Source organism: Opisthocomus hoazin, chromosome 7 (genome assembly GCF_030867145.1).
Source record: "Opisthocomus hoazin isolate bOpiHoa1 chromosome 7, bOpiHoa1.hap1, whole genome shotgun sequence".
Classification (NCBI taxonomy): domain Eukaryota; kingdom Metazoa; phylum Chordata; class Aves; order Opisthocomiformes; family Opisthocomidae; genus Opisthocomus; species Opisthocomus hoazin.
This window is the reverse complement of record NC_134420.1, coordinates 50,637,378-50,653,489: the sequence shown is the minus strand read 5'-3', so window position 1 is coordinate 50,653,489 and position 16,112 is coordinate 50,637,378. Positions and strand designations below refer to the sequence as shown.

General features: G+C 39.3%; 1 protein-coding gene across 16 annotated transcripts in view; it reads right to left on the bottom strand.

The window, feature by feature from the left end:
* The window catches only part of NRXN3 (neurexin 3), a 1,053,133-nt gene that overhangs the window by 71,940 nt on the left and 965,081 nt on the right, over positions 1-16,112 (bottom strand). The gene's annotated exons all lie outside the window — the stretch shown is intronic.

Below are 16,112 nucleotides of genomic sequence, written 5' to 3'. Positions count from 1 at the left end.
GGCTTTAATTAACTACCGACAGAAGAGAGAACAGCAGCTACCCAGTCATCAGGAAAGCCTGCGATAACTCATCATGCGCTGTTGCCACAAGTCCAAAAAGAAATCAGGTCTCCAAGCTGGACATTTATGTTATTGCTCTTATTTTGTCTGTTTGTTTGTTTGAGGTTTAATGCCTATGCGGTTAATTTGAGGGCGATAAATAGCTTTTTGAGAAAACTAATTTGTACACAGCTGCAATTAATCAGAGTGCGGAGAAGAGTGCACCAGAGCTGAACACCCCGCTGAAACAGATGGCTGTGCTGCCACCACACACCCCTGCATTCCTGCGAAGGTTAAGCCAAATTGCAGAGCCCTGGGAATCTGAGCTTGCACACATGCTGGCTCTCCCCACATCAGGCCTGCTAGGGAAAAGCTTGAATGATTTTCACCTGGAAACATCCTGGTGCTTGCAGCTATTACTTGAGAAGTTTAATAACCCCTGGCAGGGAGAAAAAAAGAAAACAATTCTCTGAACCTTTCCAACTGCACAGCTGAATTTAGCATATAGTCCTGTTCCTGGCTGTCTTCCTTCTGCTACCTGATCCTCAAAACTTTCCTCGTACAAGAGCAAAAAAATATCAACCAGATGGGAGCTGCTGTTTACAACAAAGCAACCTGAGAAGAATCCAGTAGTCATAGTTGTTTCTACTGGTTTCCATCTGAATGCAACAACAAGTTAATATTCCCAAAGAAAGACAAGTTGGGGTGTACAGAGAGAAGTGTAACATTTTCAAGCTTCAGGATTGCAGGCTAGCTCCCTGCAAATCTTGGGGACTGATCTGCAGCAGTACTAAAAGATGATGTGCTGATTCAAGTGGAACTTGTGAAAGCTGGTGGCAAACAGAACTCTGAAATGAGAGAAAGATTTCATTCCGTGGCATCCATCATGCTCAGGACACACAATGGCTTGTAAGATGGTTATTTATTAGGTTATTCACTACTTGCCTGAGGTGCACTGAAGAGTTACCAGGAAAATGTACAGCATTAACTTTAAAAATCTTGTTTAGACAAACAACAGGTGAAATCTGGAAAGATGGTTACGTCTGAAGCCTGAACTTTTTAATACATAGATGCTTTTCTACATAATCGCTAGAAGATGACTAATATCCTTTAGGTATTACTGCTAAAGTGAATCTTAAATGCAAAAGAACAGCGATTGTGCAAATGCCATAGCTATTATGAGTGATTCTTCAAAGGTTGGAGTAAAAGATTCTCCCACGTGTGCCATTATGTTACGGATGATAGTCCCAAAAGAGACTAGTGTGAGACATACCAAAACCACAAGTCTGTGTAATCTCTGCTTTAACGTTGTTGATTTCAAAACTGCTAGAATCAATTTTCATGACTTCATTGAGAAACAAAAAGCAACACGGAAGCTAAGTCCTGACTGTATGGGCTTGCTGCAGCCATAGGAGGAGGATTTCATTTTAGTCCCCATTTTCCTTTCCTGTGCAAATATACACAGTCCTGCAGCAATGCTTTGAGTAAGGCAAGTGCTTCAGCTAGGAGGTAAAAGCGGTGGCGTGAGCAGTTAAAACCTATCACAAGGTCCCTCCAGCTAATCCACATCAGATAATCAGTATCAGTTTTCTACTTCTTTCTTTCTTGCTAACTCTTCAATGGCTTCAATAATTTGTTATTATCTTGCAAAGGAGGCTTGTTCAGCCTGAAGAAGAGAAGGCTGCGAGGGGACCTAATAAATGCTTATAAAAATCTGAAGGGTGGGTGTCAGGAGGATGGGGCCAAGCGCTTTTCAGTGGTGCCCAGTGACAGGACAAGGGGCAAAAACTGAGGCACAGGAAGTTCCGTCTGAACATGAGGAAGAACTTCTTCCCTCTGAGGGTGACGGAGCACTGGAACAGGCTGCCCAGGGAGGTTGTGGAGTCTCCTTCTCTGCAGATATTCAAGACCCGCCTGGACAAGGTCCTGTGCAGCCTGCTGTAGGTGACCCTGCTTCAGCAGGAGGGTTGGACTAGATGACCCACAGAGGTCCCTTCCAACCCCTACTATTCTGTGATTCTGTGAAAGGACACTGGCAAATGGTAGCTTAAAGATGCAAATACTGCACCAGCACTTGGGGAATTCTAGTAGCAGGGTAGAGAGATACCTGCATAGATCTTTCAGGAGACTGAACTTGTGAACCTCAGAGGAGAAAGGCTTTTTATGATTCTGTACATGTTGTGTGTGATTTTCCTTCTGGCCAGGACCGTGCTTTCCTCAGATGCAAAAAAGTAATTACAGTGATGACTCCAATAAGCTCACAGAGACTGTTGTTTCTCTCCTTTACCCAAAGTACATGCAAAGGTATTCAACAGGCTATTGTTTTTGGCAGTTGTTGCAGGCAAGTAAAAGGAGTCACTGTTCCAAGATGAATCATAACAACAGTGATCAAAACAAAATCAAGGCCTGGAGTATGATGACTGACACTTCTGAAGGTAGCAAGATGCAGTTCTATGCTGAGAAGTTGAGAGAATTTCCATGTGGTCAATAATGACTACACATGCAACATCAGCTCAAACACCAGAAACCCAAGCAGGAGTTCCCACAACACCTTAGCCATGATAAAAAGCTGTGTTACTGCAGACTTTACAGAAGGAAGGCATAGTGTCGCCTGTTATTAAACTTTGCCAAAGACAAAGCTATAGATCAAGTGTAATTTAGTTACTTTAGTCAGAAACAGAAGCAAAGACTTCTAGTTTAGGCTGTTGGCTCTGATATTAGACTTTACCTTACAGGGCCACCACTATCATAGCATCCAAGCTTCTTTTATGTTTTATCCTCATAACCAATAGTAAAGACTATTAACCTCACTTTCAGGATGGGAACAAAGGCACCAAAAGGCTACCAATCTTCCCTAAGATCACATGGGAAATTCATAACAGGAATGAACTGATCCAATTCTCCCAAGACTCAGATTCTGAATTTTCTTCTTTGCTCAAATCCACTCAAATGGCTATAACCTCAGTTAACTCTGGATATAATTGTATTTTCACCAAGATGGGTAGAAAGACTGAATTTCAAAGCCTTCTGAATTGCTAGGATGAAAGGCATGAAAAAAGTTCAGTGTACTATAATAATCATTGGCCTCATACCTTGCAGTAGTAAAACGAAATAACATCACTACAGCATATCATTCTTCACATAAAATGCTCTTATTATTTCTACTATATTTGTATTTCTGCGGTGCTCAACTCCGTAACACTCAGGCTCTCCTGTTTACTCACCAAGCTCCATGCCACAGTTAGGAATTGCTCTGTAGCACCTTACAGTGGAGGCTCTGGGTGGGTACCTGTGGCCAGACAGCAAACAGTGGCAATAAAACCTATCTCAAAATTTATTGCTACAATATACTGATTGTCTTCACTCCTACTGTGCTGAACGGGTTGAAGATAAAAAGTGGGGGATATCCTGTTGGGAGTTATATATCAGCATTACAAAACAACCTGATTAATCTCTACGCCAGCACATCAGCGCAGTCTGTCCAGAACAACAAGGAGAAAGCAGTGTAAGGCATAGCAGTAGGTAAAAACCAACAGCCTAACTGAAGCGGCAGATTTTTCTTACTGCCTGTAGAAGGACAGCCGATGCAGAGTTCAACACTGATCCTGGGATACTCTGCCTTTCTGTGACAGTGGTTGTCTCAAGTGAACTAGAAGAAAAAAAAAAAAAATCCCTCAGGCTAAGCTAGCAGGAGCAGTGCCAACGCCCATCTGAGATGTACTTTTACAATAATAGAAGACGACTGTTCCTACCAGCTTTTTAAACAGTTATGTGGAGCTAGCACATGGCAGCCCAGCAGAACGAATTGCCTCATTAAGAGCTATTTCCATTAAAGCAATCATCACCCTCTGCCTGCAATTTACATGAGCTCTTCCCATCCCCATCAGAGCTGAAAAGGAAATCATGTGAAAGGGAAAAGCACTGATACGAAACAAAAGTTGCACAGAAGTCCTAAATCATATTCAAGTGCTTGCTGTTAGATCAATTAATGAACTCCCACTGCCTGTTGTATAAAGCCCCCTTTATAAGGTCTATAATCTTCCTGCACTCTCCTATAAAAGAAAAAAGAGGTTGAGGTTTCTGGAGGTGATCTTTCTGCCTTCACTCGCAGATCACAGAAAGCTTTTTAAGGGCTATGCTAATGTGACCTGACTACACTTGTGTGTGTGTGCATAGCAAACTGTGTCTACTACGTATGCTAAGTGTGAGCGTGGGCTCATGCACGTGTTTCTTGGTGCCTACATCTTGCTGAACGAGATCACTGCTTGTGGGAAGGGGTTTGCTGTACCTGAGAGCACTGATGTGTGTGGGTGAGGAAGATGACGTGTGGGAGGGTGTAGTACACAGACATGAGCATGCATGTGGCTCTGCAAAATAGTTACAGCAGACAGAATAACATGATTGGGAACTTTTCTATCACTTTTTGGAGTACATGAGTCATGCGTGTATACTCTTCTGGGCAAACGGCATCTATGTGGTCATTTAAAGTGTGTTGTAAGGCAGCATATGTGGCTATGCGCGCTTCCACAAATTTATTGGGGACCTCTAAGCATGGTTTAATGTTTGCCCTCTCCCCTTACATACCATTCGTGCTGGCCAGTATGGGAGAGACTGATGCATCATATGACAAGTTTTCGTTATGCAACAAAATAGACCACCCTTGTCTTCCTTGGTCTTTTCACTCCAGCATCAGGTCGTTGAATTACTGTCTCTGAAATACTCTTGTCTGTGAAGCAGATGTTTTAGGTTTAACTCTTATCATGTTTATTATCACCTGGAACACGCAGGAAGCGTGTAGTTCTTTGGGATGGTAAGTCATGGGAAACCTTCCCAACATCACCAAAGCTCTTCTTTCTGCAAGAAGCAGGCAGGAAGCTGATATGAGCTAGACCAGATGCCTCCCCCTATTTCAAATCAGATCAAAACTAAAGCCTTCAAAGGCATAGGCAGGAGCTGACTTATGTTTTAAGTGATTTTAATACTGTGTCCTTTCTGATCTTGAAAGGAGACATGACCATCACTCGTACTTTGCTTGCCTTTCCTTCTAGTCCAAAACTTCTGCTTGATCCTTGCAAGCAGAAGCCTGTGTAATGTTGCCTTTCTGTGACTGGCAGTAGGCGGGACAGGAAAGCAATTCCCACCAGTGTCTGTGCAAATGAAATTCACCTGGCATTTACAAACCAGACAAGAGAAAAAAAGAGGCTGAAGTGAAAAGGAACCCTTTTCAGCAGCGAGCAGAGCACAACAAGGAAATAAAAAGATGAATAAACCTGTCATAGGCTTTTTCTTTATGGAGCGGAGGCACAGTTATTAGGTACCCGCAAAGAAGGCATGCTGGATATATGACTCCTAATACATCGTCCATAATACAGCGCTGTGCAGAAGGCATACAACTTTTCAAACAGCTGTCAGAGGCGGAAATAAATACAATGTCGTCGTGGGGAAAAATGACCAAAAGGATTAGAAGTGAGCATTTGGGTGGTGCAGGCAGGAGCCAGAGAGCTCTCTCTGACAGCGTTTTCTCATACTTGCTACTTGTCAGAAACAGGAAAATTATTAAGCTTTTATTACTATTTTTCTCTTAATAATTTGGGTGAGTTTTTTACTGCTCATAAAATGTGATAGATTGATAGTGCTCACCAGAAAGGAAAGGCTGCAAACACAGAGCTCTGCCAAGCATATCTCCACCCACAATTGTGGCACCCCTTTTACTAAAGACGGGTCACACCACCCATTTGAAACCCCTGATCTGAATCACATCCTCCTGTCCTCAGCTAGTTTGGACCTGAAGGCCCCACAAGCCACTGCCAATAGTCCTCACTGCTAATGTGTAACTTCCTACCTTTTCCTCTCTTCCTACATTTCTGACAAAGTACTGTGAACTTCACCCATATTTCTCTTCAATTTTCTATGTCTGGGGTCAGCTGCACACTCCACCATGCTCTGTAGAATCCCGTCTTATCCCAATAATGGTCTCCTAAATATCAGTAGAAAGTACTAACCCCTGAATTACACAATCACTGTAGCATTCCTAGTGCAATAAAGCTGAAATTTTTGTTACACGCTAGTCCCATCACACAGTATTACCGATGTGGCTGTCTGTCTACCTCCACAGCATCCCATACGTGTTGGGAAAAGAAGTATCAGTGTGTGCAGGTTAGTTCTGGACACACAGACATCATAATGATGGGCATCTTAGGAAAGTTCAGGTTAGAAATGGAAGGTGTTTGGTATGCTGTTACAAATGCTGAGTGGGGGATGGTTTATTCTGTAAATTTGTGCAATAATACTTTGAACTAAGTAACAGCCCAATTTTTAAAATGTTTACCTTGCTAAAATGCCTTCGCTGTTTTTCTGGAGAACATTCAAACACTGTCAGCAAAAGCATTAAGTAACAGCAATATGGAACATCTAACAACCATTGTCTATGCCTTCATCACACCATTACACCATGCTGTCTCCACGCTAACTAATAAGAATCGATTCTGAAATGAGAAACTTCAAGATATTTTCTATTCTTTCTTCTCCTGTCTGCCATTTGATATACTACAATTCACACAGGAACTACTTCAAGACAATTGCACATCCTAGCCCCAATTTCTTTATAGGTAGCCTCATTTCAGACCCCGGCCTGAAAAAGAAAACACAGCGATTTGCAATGATGGATGATCTCAATAGCGAAATTCCATCTGACCTGCTTAGAAGCAAGGAGTATATTACTGACTCTAGACCAGTAAGTTGGTTAGGATCAAATATCATAAATCCCAAAGCTTTCAAACGAAACTGAACTTGCATCTGAATAGAACTTTTTTTTCTGAGATTTAGGTAAAACATTTTTCTTTTCCTTATGCACGAAGCAGTGTGCATCAGAGCTCTGGCTGAAATGACAAGTGCCCTATCACCATCAAGGTAAAATGGCTGACAATCCACCAAGATCATCAATGCTTCTTCACTTTCACTGACCGACTTATCTTTCACTCTCTCTCCCCATCCCGATGTCTTCCTCTGATCTTTCTCCTCCTTGCCTCCTATTTTCCTCTCCATCCACAAAATCTTTTCCACTATTTCAATAAAACAGCATAGCACAATAACCACCTCTTTTTTTTATGGTGTACTAACATGTTGTGAAAAAATACAAGTAACTTTGTTCTTTCTGTACCCTAAAAGTAAGCAAGAAACTTATCTCTGACCCTGGCAACTGGTGATCCCTACATGTGATTTTCAAAAGACAAAAAAGAAGTAGCAGTAGTAAAGGCTCAAATTCCATCAAAATAAATAGGTGCATTACTGTCTGTCTGGCTTGTAACCGAAACACAAATAAGATGTAAAGACAGACCAGTTTTTACATCAGCCCTTCTCTTTGTCATGGTGCTGCTACAGATGTTAATCAGTTTCTAGCTTTGGTAGAGTACTGAAGCAGCTCATTCTCATAAATGTATAAATGTGCAGCTTAGCTTTATGGAAAAGGCCTGGGCATTGAAGCCATGATTTGTCGTCTCAAGAGGGGTGAATGACATCTTCATATAATTAAGTCCTTCATTCACTCTGCAGTTAAGCTTTATTTGCCTCATTTTTTAACGTAACATAAACAACTTTTATGGGTCATTACTCAGACAGGTGTGCTGCATACCGTATCTCTTAGATTTGCAGGCCAGAAAAATGGAAACAGGAGCGGCAAAATTACTTGGCTGTAAGCATTCGGGAAATGCCGTGAAATGTTTAGTGACATGCAAGTAAGTTTCAAATTTTATCTTCCAAAAAACTCTTTTGAAGTTGAAAGTTACACTTCTTTACTCCTCACCCCCTTCCTACCTTTTACACTTTACTGAAAGCAGCATCTTTCAGATATCAAATAGAGATCAAACAATTCGTTGCTCTCCTAACTTCAAAAACCAAATGCTGCAAAAATGAAACGTTCACTTCCAAAGAATTTAAAAATCTAATCTTGTTAATTTGCACCCTTTATAATACAACGCAATCTACTGTTCACACCTGATGAGTAGTGCTTAGGGAAAATGCTCTTCTCAGCACAGCGATGGCTAGACCACTTCCTTGCTAACTGTATAATTATATTCGGAAATAATATTTGCTGGGCTAATTCTAACCTCTGAGGGTGGAAATGAATGTGCTTTTGCAACTGTATTAAAATGGTCTGAGAATTTATTTTGCTTTAACTTCTAGACACTTCCAATAAGCTCCTTGTAATGCAGTACCCACAATTTCCAGAGAGTTTCAATTGAAAATAAAAGCAGATTCACTTAATTACCTTCATTGATGGCTTTGATTAGCACATTTCATACTGCACTAGGAGCACGGATGTAGTCAATTACTGTATCTCAACCACGGTTGGTAATTTCTTTCACCATGCATACTATTATGCACAGTCATGACTACATCTTCAGCATCCTATATGATCTGTCCTCTTTCTGCAGTGGAACTGGACAGAGATCTGACCACCTATGTACAAACTTGCCCTTACAAAAATTTACTACGTAAAAGGTAAAATCAAACAGATACAATAATTCATCCCATAAGGTAAATGAAGAAGTATTACACTTCCCAAGAAGTATTTAATGATTTCAGTGAATGGATCACTTTCTTGGACAAAAAAGAATCTTTCAGCATTTCTATAAAAGTCTGTGTAACTTCTTTACTGGATCAGTAACTACAGAAGTCTGAACTGGATATGCCATCCCTTATCTTGTTGCTTTTTTTCCTCCTTGGTCTGCATGAAAATGTGGATTAACAAATGCGACTTTAGGATTTAACAATCTGAACGACCACCCCCTCCTGTTCTATTGTGTGCTATTTCTGCACATTACTACACAGCTTTTGCACTCTGAAAAAAGATAGCTGCATATGAGAAATGAGGGAAATGAAACCTGAACAGACTAGAAAGACAAAGATTCAACCTGTTAATGATCTTTGAGTAAAAATGCTATGGAAATATAAGATTTTATTGCTCCTAACCTGAAATTCTTCTTGTACAATAAACATTTTACACTAATAACTATAATTTACATTTAGAGCTCTGTTCATTCCCAGGGATGGTAAAAAGTTATAAAAAAGCAACCCAGAAACACAAAAACATTTTGGGCAAAGTTCCAACTGTACCCCACTGGAGAGGACAGAATAGCATTCACATACCTACCATCTTTTTGATAAATATTTCTCAATGACTGTTGCAGATTAAGAAATACTTTTACAAACATACGTTACAGCTTTTTTCTAGCTCATAAAAACTTGGAACAGATGAGACACATTGTTTAGACATACCTGAAGGACCTGGTTTCACCACAGAACTGGAAAGAACAGAGACAACTTCGACTCAAACTGTTCCTGCAGAGTTCTGTCTCTGATTTAAAGGACAAAAAGGATGAAAGAATCTCATCCACTTCTGAAAACTCTTCCCACTCCAACATCTGGACATGTTCCTTCCCCACCAAAATGAAAACCCAAACTATTTTAACGTGAAAAGCCTTGACATTGTACTTCACTACCCAGGTACAGAGGTTCTAGTATTCCAGCCTACAACCGTGTTATGCAGAGTGTAACTATTTACGTATTACAGCTTGAATAGAGGGGAAAATACAAGATCAATTCACAGACTTATTGGCCAATTAAATATATGGAGTTAATCATAATTACAGTAAATTATGCCAAGCATGACTAGAGGTAAGCACAGTGCAAACACATCTTGGTTCAATTAGCAACAGAAGCAAAATTTCTTGTAAAATTCAGAGCAATTTTTATTAATGCTATCCAGTAGCAGAAAAATTCTAGATAATTTGAATGTCTGCAGTTTACTATTTCAAAACTAGCATAAGAATAATTCCATATCAGTTTTATATATTTGTGTATATGAAGAGAGTTCAATTACTGTGAAATTTAAAATAACAGAAGTGTACATGAAAAGTAAATTGTGTATTAGAACAGTAAGTGTATTTGAATGACAAAGGTACCTATTCATATAGACTGATAGCTTTTGTAAAAGGAAATATGCATAGATAAGCAATATTTCTTTTAATAAAGCTACAAAAATTGTTCTATGGAAGTATTTAAATCAGTGTGGATTTGAAAGACAAAGCTATTTTTTTCATTTCTTTCATTAATGAGAAACAGATCATACATTTACTAGCTAGTCATAGGAGTTTTTGTACCATTCAGGTGTGCAGTCTCACACCTACAACGTACCTAAATTGCACAATCCAGTGTTATGAAAAAATACTTGAACTCTAAATAAGTAAATTTGGATGCTACAAGACATAAAGCCATGTGGTGCTGCATACTATCTTGGCTAATTTTCCCTGTTTCTCAATCATGTAAAATTATCTCCGCGGAGCTCTGGGCTGTCATGGTTAAACTGCTCCTAATATCCATGCATGCTTGTTTGAAGCTAACTTGCCTACCTCTGTACAGCACTACAGCACTCTGTGTAGGTTTTACAATGATTTCTACCCAGGGAAGAAGGTAGCTTATAGGCCAAAAAGGTGGAGTTAACTGATGTACTGTTTATCAGACTTGGTTTTAATAACAGCTAGTGATAGCTCAGAGCTCATGTTTTGTAATGTAACAGGCTGGGTCTGAACGATGATGTGAAGAACAGTCTGCTTTGTGCTCTGTTGACTTGAGTGCGCAACATCTGTTTTTGCTGCAGCTCTGAACCTCCTGAGCGATTAACAGAAAACAAAGTCACAGAAGCGAAAGACAGAAAAGCCAAATACGTCTTGGAGTCAGTCCCAGCTAGGACAGACTCCTTGACAAAAGTTATGGATGAAACTAGTATAGTGCAGATACCAGCAAAAATGTGAAGAAGAAATCATCTGCAGAGAAGAGAATGAAAGATAATCTCTGCATCACATCTGCAACATGAAGCTTTAATTAACATTTCACAAGCCCTGGCACACTTGAAATGTCAGTCTCTATTCAGTGCTGGAAATCTGTGTGGGGTTTAGAACCACAGATACGGACGAGACACAAAGACGGGACTGCGATTAGGACACAGCTGAAATAAAATCAAGTTGCCTTTCCTTGTGGCCACGTGATTCATTAAAAATATAGAAGCAGCTTTTACTGTTGGTTTGGTTGCACTGGGGACAGCTATTGCCACTGGCGTGTGTAACTGGCTAGCTGCTATCATTGCTGTAGTGGTTTGGCTGGCACAGATCGCCACTTTCCTCTCTGCAACCACTTTATAAAAATATCACTGTTTGAAAATTTCCAGTTGGTTCAATTTCTTAACCAACTGCTTTCTTTAGAAATAAATACCCTAAATGTTTTTGGGACTAAGCCTCCTCATGACACTTCTATATATGAATTAGAGCACAGCCACTAGAAGTGGAAGGAATGTATTTCAACATATTTATCCTATTACCTAACCCACTCTTGCCTGCCTCACAGCCACTACAGCATAGTCCCACACAATACGTTCAGTAGTGATCTGTACAATCGAGATTTAAATTTGTTAAGCAAGGATGTTTTCAGTTCTTTCCTGGGAAAACTATTCCACAGTTTACCAAGTCTCACTCTTATGATATTGCTTCTGCTTCCAGCCTAAATTTATTTAATTTTAGCTTCAGCCCAATACTTCTAGTTATATGCCCTCAATGCATAACTCTAAACAATTTATACTCCTTAAACGTTTAATGCCTATTACTGCGCTCTTGCTTCAGTACCATTTAGCAAACAATGCAGATCCATATTTTGTGCCATTTCTCATCAGCTTGGCCCACGTTTTAATTTTCACCTCTTTTTTTTCTATTTAGGCATCTGAAGTGGCATGTAGAACCATCACAGGAGAGACAATTCTGTTCATATTTGTTTTAAAACTCTTTGTTTGGGCCTGGCAAGCTCTACAGATAGCCCAGTTATAGGATCGTTACTTACATAGCAGTATAGTACCTTAGCACAAACAGACTAGGAAGAGCCTTATGTTCCTGACATCATCTACAGCATCATCAGCTGACTCGATGAAGCATCTCCACTTCCTCTGTAGATAAGACTAGCTGGACGCTTTAATTCAACTATTGCTGCACTAGATTCAGAAGGAGTAAATACAAATATTCCTACGGCTACCTAATTGTTTCATTTTTTGTCAGTGTGACTTACAGGGCTCACACTGCACCATCTCTGGAACATCCCTGTTGTGAAAGTACTTCATGTGTTAGGATTCAAGCAGTTTTGCGTGGTCTCCATAACAGACACTTCAGAAGGTTAAATGTCCTGTTCGTCTGATAATGTTGTAGAGGCATTTTGTTTGATATTTCTTCTCACAAAATTGTTTCAGAGTTTCCAATACATAAGGTGCCCCAAACGACCTTTACTCAGTTTTATCAGAACTGCCAAGACTATTGCCCTTAGTGGTACAGCTGAACACCACTCCAAGTTTTGTGACCTGCAAGTTCAGGACACCATAACTCCTGAGCTCTCGACAGTTACTGTATGCTTATCGTCTGTCCCAGGAGAAGAAAAGAATTGGTTTCAAAAGGTGTAACAGGAAACACCATGGCTTCAGATTTCATTTTCATAGCATCAGGAGCAGATGCCTATTTGTACTAGTGTGTGTATGCATTTTATATTAAAATATCAGCCCAGGAATGCACAGAGGGGATTATTAGGAAGTGGAAATAGATTTTAAAGCATCCAAGGTTGTAGATGTTTGATATGCTGAAGCCCTGCTACTGTAACTGACTGCAAGTCAATGAATATTAATAAACGATTCAGAGAAGAACCCAATGAAGCTTTAGCCCTGTTGATGACTTTTTAACTAATTACATCTACTTCTGTCTGATGCTTGTACTTCGTCATTCTCTGTGTGAGGATATCAGAATTTGTATTTACATAGTATGTATCTAACATGCTTTTGTATGCCTGCAAGTATATATCTGTGAATAGAGGAGCATGAAAAATTACGTATTTTGAATGTGTGTAAGGATAAGCTTTTCTGGCAGCAGTGAATGAAGAGTTTGCACATTTATGTGGCAAGAGTAAGTGTGAGCAGGAATGTGGGATGCATGTGTATAAGGTGTAAAGCTAAATGAAAGGCATGTGAGTTCAAGTGTAAATGTAAATAGTCAGCTCCCCCTTTGAATGAAAATCTTAGGTAGGCGGAATCTTAGAAAGGCAGTGCTATTCTGTTTTCTTTTGTGGAAATTCTTTTGCAAACCAGTCTTTTCGGTTTTGAAGGTTTTTGGGGTACTTTTTATATTCTTGCTCTTCCACACGCAGCAAAATATGTTCCAAAAATGATAACTATCTGTGAACTCAGCAACTTTGCCAACTAGAAAAACAGCTTTCATCCCCACAGCCCGTTTAGAGTGATAAAGAATTGCTGTGGTCTTGCACTGGAATGGACTGACTTCATTATCACACTCAATGATGGTTTTAACTTCATATTTCCTCAACTCTGCCTGAAGGAAAAAACGATACCCCTGATAACCAAAGAACATTATTAAAGGTAGTTTCCCAAGGAGTTAAATGATAACTACATTATTTCCCAAGGAGTTAAATGATAACTACATTATTTCTCCTTAAGAAAATGAATTTTTGAAGCTATAGTTATGTTCCGTGTGCTTAACACTGGGAGACTTCATACTATTGGGTTTTAAACAGCAAGCTGGTTTGATTTTTTATACATCTGTATGTTGGATTATTCCATGGAAGGGTTTCTGCAGCACGCTTTGAAGGTAAAAATGAAGCCTACCTAGTAAGTGATTTTTTAATGAGTTTGTGGTCTTTTCTTTCATGCTTGTCAACAATGGAAATGCCATCTGGATTTAATTATTCATCTGCTGTGTATTTCTCTGTTTGATCACATTAGTGATTTCATGACAGGAAGAACTTTAATTGTACCAGCAACTCCTTATCTTTGGCATACATTGCACAGCTGATTTTGCTGCTATGTGCAAGATCAGTGAAGTGGACTTTTTTTAAGTTATGGGTACATGTTGATTAGTATTCCCAGGCTCAAAACCTTCTTAAAATGGTTTCTTTAAATAGAAGGTGATGAATTTTACACCAGAATTTGTTATTCTAGTTATATAATAAGTTCTTCTATTCTAAGGGATAATAGTATGGAATCTGTCCTCTGCTATATTTCACTAAAATGGTAATTATACTCTGGTATACTACCATTCCTGATATAGTATGTGCTACTTTAACATCCTTCCAGTGATAAGAAAGGTCCTCTGACTTGATGAGTTCACATTCTAAGCAACAGATACTTCCATCTGAAAAGGCAAGCCAAACCGAACCTTTTAATCTGAACTTGCAATACGCTTTATATATTTTCATTCACAAATTTAATGTCATCCTTAAGGAGACAGAAATTACCCAACCAGATCAGAGGAGTGATCCATCTATCTAGACCAGTACCATGTACTCCCCAGAGTGCACGCAAGCAGCTGTCTCCACAAGCAGTCTATACCTACCATTTCACGCGGTACCATGAACCACAGCTACTGATTATAATTCCACAGTGCGTTTCTGTTAATGCCTTGAAACAAATTTAAATCTCTTTTAGGAATCCTACAAAATAGTACTGAAGATTTTCTCATTAGTATACACTTGTTTAATCCTCTTTTGAGCACTGATAAATTCTTTAGTTTAGGCTCTTTTTTGTAATTAGTTTTACAGGTTAATTATCTTTTGAATACAACACATTTTCTTCTATCATCTTCAAATGTATCACCTTTCAAATCCAGTGAAATCCTCCTGTTCTTGCAGTTTCAGAAAGGACAAGTAAGAACATTCAAGTATTTCCTCCTCAAATCATTCAGGAATTTTCCCTGTGCCTGCCTGCCTTTGTCTGCGACAGCCACAACCTCCCCAGTGTTTCCTGCTGCAATTTACTCTTGTGTTTCTTGTCAACATTAGCAGCTGGTTTTTGAACTTCCTTCAGTCATACTATTTCTAAGAGCAGAAATGAATGCTACATCCTTGGTAAGGATGTACCACTGTTTTATATAATGGCGTGATCAGTGGAATTTTCTAGCCCATTATTTCTGTATCACAGCGTAGTATTTGCTTTTTGACTTCTGCTATGCAATGAGCAGATGTTTTTACTGAGCTGCTGGCAACCTCCCCTAGTTGTTTGTGGTTTTTTTTTCTCCCTGAATGGTTACAGTTAATTTAGAATCCAGTAATGTGTATGAACAATTCAAATTATTCCCTGCAATAGGCATTACTTTGTATTTGTCAACAAAGGACTGCATATGATGTTCTGCTGTCAATACAGCCTCCTTTATTAGGTTCTTCTGAAATTCCTCACGGTCCTCTCTATACGCTGATTCCCATAAATACTTTCTTATTATCTGCAAGTCTTGCAGCTTCACTGCCTACCCCCTTTTCCACATCACTGATTAAATAACAGTGGTCCTCAAACAGAAGTTTGAGGCATGCTTCCTTTAACCTTTTGCCATTTTTCTATTAAGCTGAAAATCAATCATTTATTTCTCTTTTCAGTCTTCTGACCTTTGCCAATTTCAAATCAATGACAGACATTTACCGCTTACTGTCTGACAGCTTTGTTTCCTTATCAGCTCTCAAAATGAATTTTTGAAAGACTAAATAGGTCCCATCTATTTGCTTCACTCTACCCACTATATGGGTGGCACAGAATTAATACTAGCAGACTGGAGAAGCAGAGTCAATCCCAGATTTTAGCTCTCGTAGTATATTAACTCAGGCGCTGTTTCATACAGTAAATTCAGTTAATTACCAATTCAACCAACTTTCCTAAAGTCAGAATCACTGAGCTATATAAAAATGTATCAAAACTATGTGTACTTACTTTCTGTTTCTGTTCTACAGTAGTTATTTTAAGAAGACTTTTTTTTTAAGCTGTTCAGTCACTTGCTGATCTATTCTATCAGAATCCTCTTCTTGCTAATCTAAGCACTCATCCCTTTTAATATTCTGATCTCTGTCTTTCCAAAAAGAGCAGGTTTGAGGCACGTACCCTTTACCATAGCTTTATTGCTAGACCAGATTCCAAGAAATTACACAGCAACTCTGTAATATTTTCTAGGAAGTATAATTTCTGCCTTTAGTCCTTCACTGACAAGCCAACCCAA